General features: G+C 46.9%; 1 pseudogene; it reads right to left on the reverse strand.

The window, feature by feature from the left end:
• Positions 1–1,232: 1,232 nt before the first annotated feature.
• On the reverse strand, positions 1,233–8,630 carry LOC121843605 (annotated as a pseudogene).
• Between the last annotated feature and the right edge of the window lie 5,467 nt (positions 8,631–14,097).

A 14,097-nucleotide genomic window follows, 5' to 3' on the forward strand; every position in this document is an offset into this window, starting at 1 on the left:
GCTGTCAAACATTGAAAATATTTTAATTGAGTTAATGGCATCAGTTAATCACGATTAATCACACTTTTGGCCCTAAATAAACAATTTCTCCTCTTTTTTGGGCTTGTATCTACCAAGTTGTAGCAGCAAAAAAGCAGGCCGGTGCAGATACGCAGTGCTCTGTGTGACTGGGTAAGGGCTCATCTTGAGACTGTGTGTGACTGGGTAAGGGCTCATCTTGAGACTGTGTGTGACTGGGTAAAGGCTCATCTTGAGACTGTGTGACTGGGTAAGGGCTCATCTTGAGACTGTGTGTGACTGGGTAAAGGCTCATCTTGAGACTGTGTGTGACTGGGTAAGGGCTCATCTTGAGACTGTGTGACTGGGTAAGGGCTCATCTTGAGACTGTGTGTGACTGGGTAAAGGCTCATCTTGAGACTGTGTGACTGGGTAAGGGCTCATCTTGAGACTGTGTGTGACTGGGTAAGGGCTCATCTTGAGACTGTGTGTGACTGGGTAAGGGCTCATCTTGAGACTGTGTGTGACTGGGTAAGGGCTCATCTTGAGACTGTGTGTGACTGGGTAAGGGCTCATCTTGAGCCTGTGTGACTGGGTAAGGGCTCATCTTGAGACTGTGTGACTGGGTAAGGGCTCATCTTGAGACTGTGTGACTGGGTAAGGGCTCATCTTGAGACTGTGTGTGACTGGGTAAGGGCTCATCTTGAGACTGTGTGTGACTGGGTAAGGGCTCATCTTGAGACTGTGTGACTGGGTAAGGGCTCATCTTGAGACTGTGTGACTGGGTAAGGGCTCATCTTGAGACTGTGTGACTGGGTAAGGGCTCATCTTGAGACTGTGTGACTGGGTAAGGGCTCATCTTGAGACTGTGTGACTGGGTAAGGGCTCATCTTGAGACTGTGTGTGACTGGGTAAGGGCTCATCTTGAGACTGTGTGACTGGGTAAGGGCTCATCTTGAGACTGTGTGTGACTGGGTAAGGGCTCATCTTGAGACTGTGTGTGACTGGGTAAGGGCTCATCTTGAGACTGTGTGTGACTGGGTAAGGGCTCATCTTGAGACTGTGTGTGACTGGGTAAGGACTCATCTTGAGACTGTGTGTGACTGGGTAAGGGCTCATCTTGAGACTGTGTGTGACTGGGTAAGGGCTCATCTTGATATCTGCGGCGATGCTGGTTGTCATCTCACAGAATCTGCTATTAACATACAACAGAATATAAATCAGGAACCACAGAGTTACAAAACAGTATTTAATAAAGCAGGAAAATCCACATTGTTGACTTCCTTTACACAGTACAGTGTATAATGTAGAGCCTGCTGGGTTTGTTGAAGCAGTCTCATGGTGTAGATAACAGCCAGCGCCTCGGTCTCCATCTCTCCTCTACATATCTTCCACGCTCCACTTGTAGGCCATCTCCTGCACAGCCTTCTTATCAGCCATCCTGGTGTACCGCTTCTGTTCAAAACCATTCGACCTGACACACACACACACACACACACACACACACACACAATAACATGAGCAAAACATTTTTTCAGAGTAATTATAATGTTAATTATATATTATGTTAATTCTAATTATATATGAATGACAAATGAGCGTGGCCCTATACACACACACACACATACCCCCAACACACAGACCCCCAACACACACACACAGACCCCCCCTCCCAACACACACACAGGGGGTGAGAGGTGTACCTGTCCCTCCGTCCCAACGGTAACCTGGTGGAATGTTGAAGCGGTTTGGGGCGGAGCCGGGCCTTTGTAGCGAGGCTTCTCTGTAAACAACAACAGGAAGTGTCAGAGAGATTCATTGTGATTGGCCGAGGAGGGTTGGAACCTGTGGTACATCACAAGTAGAATCTTAGCATTTGTTTCATCTTAACCCTTCACACACCAGGGGTTGAAACCACTCCAGACCACTCTGGACCTCTGACACCAGACAGAAACGAAGAACACAACATCAATTTACCAACTATATAGATTTTCAAATAACTGCTGTTTTTCTGGCCTACAAATTGCTTGTAGAGAAAAAAAAGCAGCCCCCAAAATAAATAGGTGCGGCCTTTTGCTGAACATTGAAATCCCGATGTGGCCCTAGAGCCACAATACACCCCCCCCCACCCACACACCTTTGACTCCTCGTAGTTTGTTGTCTCGGTCCTTTTGCGTCTCATCATGGCCAACATGGGGTCTCCCTCTCTCTCCTGCTCTCTCAACATCCTGTCCAGATCCTGGTCATCACAGGAACGTGCTAGAGGCTTCTGGGATTCCCTCAACGCATCCTCAACATTCTGCAGCTGCATCTGGCCCTGGGCCACACTACACACACAGACACACACAGACACACACACAGACACACACACAGACACACACACAGACACACACAGAGACACACACAGAGACACACACAGAGACACACAGACACACACAGACACACACAGACACACACAGACACACACAGACACACACAGACACACACAGACGTAAATGACAGACTGACCAGCTGAAAGCTATGATCCCTTATTGATGTCACTTGTTTAATCCATGGTGTGAGATTGCAAGTGTGTGCAAAGCTGTCATCAAGGCAAAGGGTGGCTTCTTTGAAGAATCTCAAATATATTTAGATTTGTTTAACACTTTTTTGGTTCCTACATGATTCCATATGTATCAATTCATAGTTTTGAGGTCTTAACTATTATTCTACAATGTAGAAAATAGTAAAGATAAATATACATTCATACTACACACACAGTCTCTCTCACCCTTTCCCCCACTGAGCATATTTCAGGTCTTTCTCTGCTTTCTCTCCGGCCTTCCTCCTCTGCTCCTCTCTCTCTGTCTCGATGTCTCTCCGCTTCCCACTCTTATCTCTGAACACAGTCTCTGCATTTCGAGACGCATCTGCAGGAGAGAGACATAACAGATGGATTAGTATAACACACAACATAGTATTACACCTAGTGAGTACAGCAGACTAGCGCTAGCTAACTACATACAGGGGGAGGGTGTGTGTCTGGTAACATACAGGGGGAGGGTGTGTGTCTGGTAACATACAGGGGAGGGTGTGTGTCTGGTAACATACAGGGGGGGGTGTGTGTCTGGTAACATACAGGGGAGGGTGTGTGTCTGGTAACATACAGGGGAGGGTGTGTGTCTGGTGTACTATAGTAACATACAGCAGGAGGGTGTGTGTCTGGTAACATACAGGGGGAGGGTGTGTGTCTGGTAACATACAGGGGAGGGTGTGTGTCTGGTAACATACAGGGGAGGGTGTGTGTCTGGTAACATACAGGGGAGGGTGTGTGTCTGGTAACATACAGGGGAGGGTGTGTGTCTGGTAACATACAGGGGGAGGGTGTGTGTCTGGTAACATACAGGGGGAGGGTGTGTGTCTGGTAACATACAGGGGAGGGTGTGTGTCTGGTAACATACAGGGGAGGGTGTGTGTCTGGTGTACTATAGTAACATACAGGGGAGGGTATGTGTCTGGTGTACTATAGTAACATACAGGGGAGGGTGTGTGTCTGGTGTACTATAGTAACATACAGCAGGAGGGTGTGTGTCTGGTAACATATAGGGGGAGGGTATGTGTCTGGTGTACTATAGTAACATACAGGGGAGGGTATGTGTCTGGTGTACTATAGTAACATACAGGGGGAGGGTGTGTGTCTGGTGTACTATAGTAACATACAGCAGGAGGGTGTGTGTCTGGTAACATATAGGGGGAGGGTGTGTGTCTGGTGTACTATAGTAACATACAGGGGAGGGTGTGTGTCTGGTAACATACAGGGGGAGGGTGTGTGTCTGGTGTACTATAGTAACATACAGCAGGAGGGTGTGTGTCTGGTAACATACAGGGGAGGGTGTGTGTCTGGTAACATACAGCAGGAGGGTGTGTGTCTGGTAACATACAGGGGGAGGGTGTGTGTCTGGTAACATACAGGGGAGGGTGTGTGTCTGGTAACATACAGGGGAGGGTGTGTGTCTGGTAACATACAGGGGGAGGGTGTGTGTCTGGTAACATACAGGGGAGGGTGTGTGTCTGGTGTACTATAGTAACATACAGCAGGAGGGTGTGTGTCTGGTAACATACAGGGGAGGTGTGTGTCTGGTAACATACAGCAGGAGGGTGTGTGTCTGGTAACATACAGGGGGAGGGTGTGTGTCTGGTAACATACAGGGGAGGGTGTGTGTCTGGTAACATACAGGGGAGGGTGTGTGTCTGGTAACATACAGGGGAGGGTGTGTGTCTGGTAACATACAGGGGAGGGTGTGTGTCTGGTAACATACAGGGGGAGGGTGTGTGTCTGGTAACATACAGGGGAGGGTGTGTGTCTGGTAACATACAGGGGAGGGTGTGTGTCTGGTGTACTATAGTAACATACAGCAGGAGGGTGTGTGTCTGGTTACATACAGGGGAGGGTGTGTGTCTGGTAACATACAGGGGGAGGGTGTGTGTCTGGTAACATACAGGGGAGGGTGTGTGTCTGGTGTACTATAGTAACATACAGCAGGTGGGTGTGTGTCTGGTTACATACAGGGGAGGGTGTGTGTCTGGTAACATACAGGGGAGGGTGTGTGTCTGGTAACATACAGGGGGAGGGTGTGTGTCTGGTAACATACAGGGGAGGGTGTGTGTCTGGTGTACTATAGTAACATACAGGGGAGGGTGTGTGTCTGGTTACATACAGGGGAGGGTGTGTGTCTGGTAACATACAGGGGGAGGGTGTGTGTCTGGTGTACTATAGTAACATACAGGGGGAGGGTGTGTGTCTGGTAACATACAGCAGGAGGGTGTGTGTCTGGTGTACTATAGTAACATACAGCAGGAGGGTGTGTGTCTGGTGTACTATAGTAACATACAGGGGAGGGTGTGTGTCTGGTGTACTATAGTAACATACAGGGGAGGGTGTGTGTCTGGTGTACTATAGTAACATACAGGGGAGGGTGTGTGTCTGGTGTACTATAGTAACATACAGCAGGAGGGTGTGTGTCTGGTAACATACAGGGGAGGGTGTGTGTCTGGTAACATACAGGGGAGGGTGTGTGTCTGGTAACATACAGGGGAGGGTGTGTGTCTGGTGTACTATAGTAACATACAGCGGGAGGGTGTGTGTCTGGTAACATACAGGGGAGGGTGTGTGTCTGGTAACATACAGGGGGAGGGTGTGTGTCTGGTAACATACAGGGGGAGGGTGTGTGTCTGGTAACATACAGGGGGAGGGTGTGTGTCTGGTAACATACAGCGGGAGGGTGTGTGTCTGGTAACATACAGGGGAGGGGTGTGTCTGGTAACATACAGCAGGAGGGTGTGTGTCTGGTTACATACAGGGGAGGTGTGTGTCTGGTGTACTATAGTAACATACAGCAGGAGGGTGTGTGTCTGGTAACATACAGGGGAGGGTGTGTGTCTGGTGTACTATAGTAACATACAGCAGGAGGGTGTGTGTCTGGTAACATACAGGGGAGGGTGTGTGTCTGGTAACATACAGGGGAGGGTGTGTGTCTGGTAACATACAGGGGGAGGGTGTGTGTCTGGTAACATACAGGGGAGGGTGTGTGTCTGGTGTACTATAGTAACATACAGGGGAGGGTGTGTGTCTGGTTACATACAGGGGAGGGTGTGTGTCTGGTTACATACAGGGGAGGGTGTGTGTCTGGTAACATACAGGGGGAGGGTGTGTGTCTGGTAACATACAGCAGGAGGGTGTGTGTCTGGTAACATACAGGGGGAGGGTGTGTGTCTGGTAACATACAGGGGAGGGTGTGTGTCTGGTGTACTATAGTAACATACAGCAGGAGGGTGTGTGTCTGGTTACATACAGGGGAGGGTGTGTGTCTGGTGTACTATAGTAACATACAGGGGAGGGTGTGTGTCTGGTGTACTATAGTAACATACAGGGGAGGGTGTGTGTCTGGTGTACTATAGTAACATACAGCAGGAGGGTGTGTGTCTGGTAACATACAGGGGAGGGTGTGTGTCTGGTGTACTATAGTAACATACAGCAGGAGGGTGTGTGTCTGGTAACATACAGGGGAGGGTGTGTGTCTGGTGTACTATAGTAACATACAGGGGAGGGTGTGTGTCTGGTTACATACAGGGGAGGGTGTGTGTCTGGTGTACTATAGTAACATACAGCAGGAGGGTGTGTGTCTGGTGTACTATAGTAACATACAGGGGAGGGTGTGTGTCTGGTTACATACAGGGGAGGGTGTGTGTCTGGTAACATACAGCAGGAGGGTGTGTGTCTGGTAACATACAGGGGAGGGTGTGTGTCTGGTAACATACAGGGGAGGGTGTGTGCCTGGTGTACTATAGTAACATACAGCAGGAGGGTGTGTGTCTGGTAACATACAGGGGAGGTGTGTGTCTGGTTACATACAGGGGAGGGTGTGTGTCTGGTAACATACAGGGGGAGGGTGTGTCTGGTAACATACAGGGGAGGGTGTGTGTCTGGTGTACTATAGTAACATACAGCAGGAGGGTGTGTGTCTGGTGTACTATAGTAACATACAGGGGAGGGTGTGTGTCTGGTAACATACAGGGGGAGGGTGTGTGTCTGGTAACATACAGGGGGAGGGTGTGTGTCTGGTAACATACAGCAGGAGGGTGTGTGTCTGGTGTACTATAGTAACATACAGGGGAGGGTGTGTGTCTGGTAACATACAGCAGGAGGGTGTGTGTCTGGTAACATACAGGGGAGGGTGTGTGTGTGTGGTGTGTGAGTAGTACCTTCTAGCGGCTGGTTGATCTTGTCTCTGCGTCGGTTCTCCTCCTGTTCTCTTCTTAGAACCTCCACTGATACCAGTCCTGCTGCGGCTCCTGACAGCATGCTCCGAGACTAACACACACACAGACGGTAGAATGGGCAAAGCTTCCACAAAACTTCTCTACCTAGCTACAGGGGCATGTTCAGCAGGATGCATTGTTTCGGAACGTTCAAATAGAAATATGCTAATGTGGAACAAACATGCCTCTCTGACATGTAGAATAAGGCATTCATGTTGGCTCTATTCATGACATTTCTATCTGCAACATTCCAAAACATATGTCAACTGAACATTGCCCAATACTTGAATTTCTGTGCCTCTTCCCTTCAGCGCCACATGCTCACCTGTGATTGGTCAGGCCTACGAGGGGGGGAGAGGTCAGAGTCTGAGCCCCTCCCACCATGGGTTCGCCTCCTAGGGGGCGATTGGTCAGAATCACAGTTCTGCCCACCCTTTCGCCTTCTCCTGGGCGGTGATTGGTCAGAATCAGAGGCCCCTCCCATCTGTGTCCTTTTCCTAGGAGGTGACTGGTCTGAGTCTGAGCTGGGCCCGTTCTGAGCCCGCCTCCTGGGTGGGGATTGTTCAGACCCTGAAGAGCGCTGGCCAACACGAGCAGACGACGAAGACTTTGCTTTTTTCCTGGACGGAGATGAATCTGAAGAAATGTTAAAAATTTTAAAAAGACTTCAGAACTTAACCACACCAAGAACGTGGTGAACTACAACCCACGCTGTAGAGTAGGGGAGGTAATTAGGAACCAACGGAACCAAACAGAATGAAACAGGGAGGGACCCACCAGAATTGGTCCAATATGGACTTTTTAAATCAGAAAACAACTTCCATTTGGAGTAAATAGTTGCCGTTGCAAAACTGGTACTAAATGAATACACCCCAGGGTTATATAGAGAGATTTGTCTTTGAATGGATGTTAACATGGATTGTATTCATTTGTCGCAAACTGTAGCAAAACGTTTTGCAACAGAAACTGTTTACTCCAAACAGAGATTTTTTTTTTGTTTCTATTGGACAAATTGAGGTTGGTCTTTCTCAGTTTGATTCCAAGTGAATACACCTCTGAACTTGTCCAAGAACACGGATTTCAGGGTCAGAGGTTAGGGGTCTGGTCTCACCTCTGCTGTGTGTCCTGTGGGGGGGTTGGGATGATGATGATGGAGGAACGCTAGGCTTCAGTCTACGAAGAGACGCATCGGGGGATTCATGTCCAACCCTCCTATGCGGAAGAGACGTCCGGCGAATCATGACGCTGCTTTCTGAGTGACAGGGGCTCTGGCGAATCATGACGCTGCATTCTGAGTGACAGGGGCTCTGGCGAATCATGACGCTGCTTTCTGAGTGGCAGGGGCTCTGGCGAATCATGACGCTGCTTTCTGAGTGACAGGGGCTCTGGCCGAACTCTCTGTTCCTCCTCCTCTGGGACCTCTTCATCAGCTGAACAGAGAGAATATATAGAAATATTAGCACACACACACCATGCAGCGGACAACACCTGAGCGCACCTCCGCTGCTGTCTGGCTCACCTCCCATCACTCTCCATTTGTTGCTGGTCCTGAAGGCTTCCAGGCGTTTGATCTCATCTGGACGTTCGTCTATCACCTCAGCAACCTGACACACAATACAGAGCGAGAGACACAGGTGAGTGGATCAGAGCACTAGCTAGCCACTCTAAAATTATGTTTTTAGTAAAGGTCACCCCAACTGAAAACAAAGTGACAGTGAAGTTAGCTAGTTATGTAGCATTATTTACCACTGGCGCCTCCTCCTCTTCCTCCTCTTCGTTCCCTTCTCCTCGCCGGCCAGCTGTTTCCAATCCACATCGTCATCTACTATCTTCATCCTGCTCAGACCGAGTAACGTAAACTCACCCCATTCCGTACAAATATGCGCAACCGCAACATTCAAACGAGGCTACAGAGAAAACTAATGGGACTGTAGCGACTGTTGACGTCAAAATTGGGGGTGGGAACTAGGTTTTTATTCAAGCGTTGATCAACATGGTAATGGATCTATAGTATTGGAGAAAAGTTGAGAACTGACCCTCCGTTATATCGTGACGTGTCTTGTCGTAACGTACAGCACACATAAAGCAACTATTTCTGTCTTACAATCTCTCCACCAGGTGTAGCACTTCTATCATCATTTAAAAACAAGAAATGGACAGTGACAGGGTAATACCTAGTCATTTTTTGCATCATCGTTGCATGCGATCATTCTCAAAGCCCCTGTTTACTTCTAAGATCACTTTAGCACCGCCCTAAAAACCCAATTAAAATTCGACACAAACCTCCAAGTAGGTATGTAATGACACATTATATAAACTCTTTATAGTGTTTTATTTTACATTTTAGAGGCGATAAGTTGGACAAATCGAGTGAAAAAAAGCAATTTCCCACACAACATCTCTCCGTCTCACTATCACGCATTAGTTTCGCTTCCCCACCCGCCATTTTTAAAAAGACCCGAAGGGGCTCATTGCATGCTTGAATTATGCAGAAACGGGCAGCGTTTAGGTCAAGTAATTGATTCTGTTGGAAATGGGAGAAATTGTACTTTACAATGGTATTGACATTACAGTTGACCTGGAAGTATTACGTTTTTGGGGCTCTAAAATAAGGGCAATTGTACGGACAAAGGGGATGTACGAGTTTACGTGAGTTTACGTTAACAGAGCGGTTAGAAACTACTGCCAAATAACAACTTTTTTAATGCTAGCCAGCTAGTTAACTAGCTACTGGAGTTCGCCAACAGAGGTTAGAAACTACAGCGAAACATCGACCAGATAACGTTAGCTGGCTAGCATAACAAACTTATCACAGTGTAGTAGGGCTAGCATGCTAACGTTAGCTACCGCCTGACTGTTTAACTCCATATTCCCACGGTGTTTTCACACATACTCACCCTTTTCCTGTAGCTTTAATGCATTTCTTTTTAGCCTTCTTCTCCCTTGACTTCTTGGCGTCTCCATCTGCAGATAAATAACGTTTCAGATACTCGGATTTGGAGAGAGACGCTCCTTTACTGTCATTCGTGGACGCAGCCATTTTGAAAACAGTCCACCTACATTAGGGAACGGAGAGGACCGAGGGACAAACAGTGCAATGAACGTCATGAAATGCCGCGTTTTCTATTTTGTTTTGTCAATGAAGAGTAGACTTCATAAATATACAGCTCTGGAAGAAATGAAGAGACCACTGCAAAATTATCATTCTCTGGTTTTACTATGTGTTTGTGTAAAATTAACATATTTGTTTTATTCTATAAACCAGCAACATTTCTCCCAAATTAAAATATTGTCATTTAGAGGATTTATTTGCGGAAAATGACAACTGGTCAAAATAACAAAAAAGATGCAGTGTTGTCAGACCTCGAATAATGCAAGTAAAATAAGTTTATTTTCATTTTTAAACAACGCTAATGTTTTAACTTAGGACGAGTTCAGAAATCAAGATTTTGTGGAATAACCCTGGTGGGTGGGTGAGAAGGAGACCACAGCCTCTAAAAGTATTTTTAGGGAACATGACAGCGACACCAAAGCCAAATCAAATCAAATCAAATGTATTTGTCACATACACATGGTTAGCAGATGTTAATGCGAGTGTAGCGAAATGCTTGTGCTTCTAGTTCCGACAATGCAGTAATAACCAACGAGTAATCTAACTAACAATTCCAAAACTACTACCTTATACACACAAGTGTAAAGGGATAAAGAATATGTACATAAAGATATATGAATGAGTGATGGTACAGAGCGGCATAGGCAAGATGCAGTAGATGGTATCGAGTACAGTATATACATATGAGATGAGTATGTAAACAAAGTGGCATAGTTTAAAGTGGCTAGTGATACATGTATTACATAAAGATGCAGTAGACGATATAGAGTACAGTATATACGTATACATATGAGATGAATAATGTAGGGTATGTAAACATTATATTAAGTAGCATTGTTTAAAGTGGCTAGTGATATATTTTACATCAATTCCCATTATTAAAGTGGCTGGAGTTGAGTCAGTGTGTTGGCAGCAGCCACTCAATGTTAGTGGTGGCTGTTTAACAGTCTGTACCCAGCTGTCTGTCCATGAAGGAGAGACCAGCCTCCCCTGTACCCAGCTGCCCGTCCATGAAGGAGAGACCAGCCTCCCCTGTACCCAGCTGTCTGTCCATGAAGGAGACCAGCCTCCCTGTACCCAGCTGTCTGTCCATGAAGGAGACCAGCCTCCCTGTACCCAGCTGTCTGTCCATGAAGGAGACCAGCCTCCCCTGTACCCAGCTGTCTGTCCATGATGAAGGAGAGACCAGCCTCCCTGTACCCAGCTGTCTGTCCATGAAGCTGTCTGGAGAGACCAGCCTCCCCTGTACCCAGCTGTCCGTCCATGAAGGAGAGACCAGCCTCCCTGTACCCAGCTGTCTGTCCATGAAGGAGAGACCAGCCTCCCTGTACCCAGCTGTCTGTCCATGAAGGAGAGACCAGCCTCCCCTGTACCCAGCTGTCTGTCCATATATTTTACATCAATTCAATTCCCATTATTAAAGTGGCTGGAGTTGAGTCAGTGTGTTGGCAGCAGCCACTCAATGTTAGTGGTGGCTGTTTAACAGTATGTACCCAGCTGTCTGTCCATGAAGGAGACCAGCCTCCCCTGTACCCAGCTGTCTGTCCATGAAGAGTGACCAGTGTATGGATCCGGTTGAAACAGAAGTAATAACAACACATTGATCAACTGTATTCCGGATTAGAAGAGATGTATAGTACCAGTCAAAAGGTTGGACACTTACTCATTGGAATGGGGGGGGGGGGTGTCCAACATTTTGACTGGTACTGTATGTCTGCAGTGCCTATACAGTAGACTTATTTATTTAACAAGGCAAGTCACTTAAGAGCACATTCTTATTTGTAAAATATACAGCCTAGGCTACCAGGCATGGGTTCTGATCAGCATGGGTTCTGATCCAACAGCATGGGTTCTGATCCAACATGTACTGTCTACCAGAGTCAGCATGGGTTCTGATCCAATATTTACATCCTTGGATACCAGTCAGTGTGGGTTCTGATCCAACATTTACAGCCAAGGTTACCAGAGTCAGAATGGGTTCTGCAAAATATACAGCCTAGGCTATCAGAGTCAGCATGGGTTCTGATCCAATATTTACATCCTTGGATACCAGTCAGTGTGGGTTCTGATCCAACATTTACAGCCAAGGTTACCAGAGTCAGAATGGGTTCTGCAAAATATACAGCCTAGGCTATCAGAGTCAGCATGGGTTCTGATCCAACATGTACAGCCTAGGAAGCTAGAGGCAGGATGGGTTCTGATTCAACATGTACAACCTACCAGAGTAAGCATGGGTTCTGATCCAACATATACAGCCTACCAGAGTCAGCATGGGTTCTGATCCAACATGTACAGCCTACCAGAGTCAGCATGGGTTCTGATCCAACATGTACAACCTACCAGAGTCAGCATGGGTTCTGATCCAACATGTACAGCCTACCAGAGTCAGCATGGGTTCTGATCCAACATGTACAGCCTAGGAAACCAGAGTCAGAATGGGTTCTGATCCAACATGTACAGCCTAGGAAACCAGAGTCAGCATGGGTTCTGATCCAACATGTACAGCCTACCAGAGTCAACATGGGTTCTGATCCAACATGTACAGCCTAGAAACCAGAGTGAGCATGGGTTCTGATCCAACATGTACAGCCTAGGAAACCAGAGTCAGCATGGCTTCTGATCCAACATGTACAGCCTAGGAAACCAGTAAGCATGGGTTCTTATCCAACATGTACAGCCTAGGAAACCAGAGTGAGCATGGGTTCTGATCCAACATGTACAGCCTAGAAAACCAGAGTCAGCATGGCTTCTGATCCAACATGTACAGCCTAGGAAACCAGTCAGCATGGCTTCTGATCCAACATGTACAGCCTACCAGAGTCAGCATGGGTTCTGATCCAACATGTACAGCCTACCAGCCTACATAACCTTTACATCGTTGTTTCTGTTCAGTATATTTAAAGTGTTGGTCCCATGTTTCATGAGCTGAAATAAAGACCCCATACATTTTCCATAGGCACCACAAGCTTATTTCACTCAAATTTTGCACACAGCTTAGTTTACATCCTTGTTAGTGAGCATTTCTCCTTTTCCGAGTTAATCCATCCACCTGACAAGTGTGGCATATCAAAAGGTGTATGGGGCGGGAAACACCTCGTCTTGACTATGTTCGAGCCACTGTCGGTAGTCATACATACTTGAAGCGACTCTTTCAAGCCCCCCGGATGAAAGTGCCTCCCTCAGCCCAGCTGCGATTATTTCTCCGGTGTGGTCGTCTGGGAAATAAGGTCTGAAGGCATTTGCTTTGCAGCTTCCAGTTGTCAATGGAATGAATGCTGAGGCTAATGTATGGCTCGGTGGTCCGGCTTGACCGGAAGTCTGCAGTGGTAGAGAAGGCAGCTTTACGGATTTCGTTGATAACTCGATCACCCGAGATACTGTGTAGAGTTCTGGCAGACACGGCTAGGTCTCTTACCTAGATTTTGAATAAACTTTATTGGTTCCATGTTTTTTGCAATTGCACTCGTTCTCACTCCCACTTCTTGCCATAGGGAGTACCACTAACGAATGACACCTTGAGTGACAGCGGAGTGCAGGCCTGGCTTGAAGTCTTGGAACTTGCTGCACGCATTCTGGTAGAGTCGTCTTTGCGCACATGCAGGGTTCAGGTGGTAAAAACCGCTGGCTTTTCCACCTTTGGCTAGCACAATGCGTCAACTTACTGTTGGTCGAGGTCAAATATCTTGAAGCCAAACCAGTTCCAAACGAAAAGAGTTCCCCTTTTTTCAAACAAATTGTTCTGTACCGCAACTCAGTGTTATTCTCCTCGTCTTGGCACAAATCCATATCCTGGCTTCCCTCCCCACCCTAGTTGGTTTATGAATATTGAAGCCCAGTTACTAACCAAATGAACCCCACTGAATAATATGGACCAATGTAAACCTGGACACTCCCACCCAGCGTTCCTCTGAAAACACTCATCTAAACGAGGTCCTAGTCAATCCACTACAAACAGACAACCAGTTTGTTAAAAACAAATAAATTTTATTCAGAATATTTTCCAGTTTAACAATCACAATAGTTAAGACATAAAATATTTTTTAAATAAAAATACTGCAACTTTAAAAATGCTATAACAGCATTGCTTTAACCTTTTCATAATTCACACTTTGACCTTTTAATATTTTTAAGTGTTCTGGGCTCCAAGCAGCCAGTGGAGTCTTGTTTCCAGTAGGTTCTAGGTTGACATT

This window comes from Oncorhynchus tshawytscha, unplaced genomic scaffold (assembly GCF_018296145.1).
Source record: "Oncorhynchus tshawytscha isolate Ot180627B unplaced genomic scaffold, Otsh_v2.0 Un_contig_11001_pilon_pilon, whole genome shotgun sequence".
NCBI classification, from domain to species: Eukaryota; Metazoa; Chordata; class Actinopteri; order Salmoniformes; family Salmonidae; genus Oncorhynchus; species Oncorhynchus tshawytscha.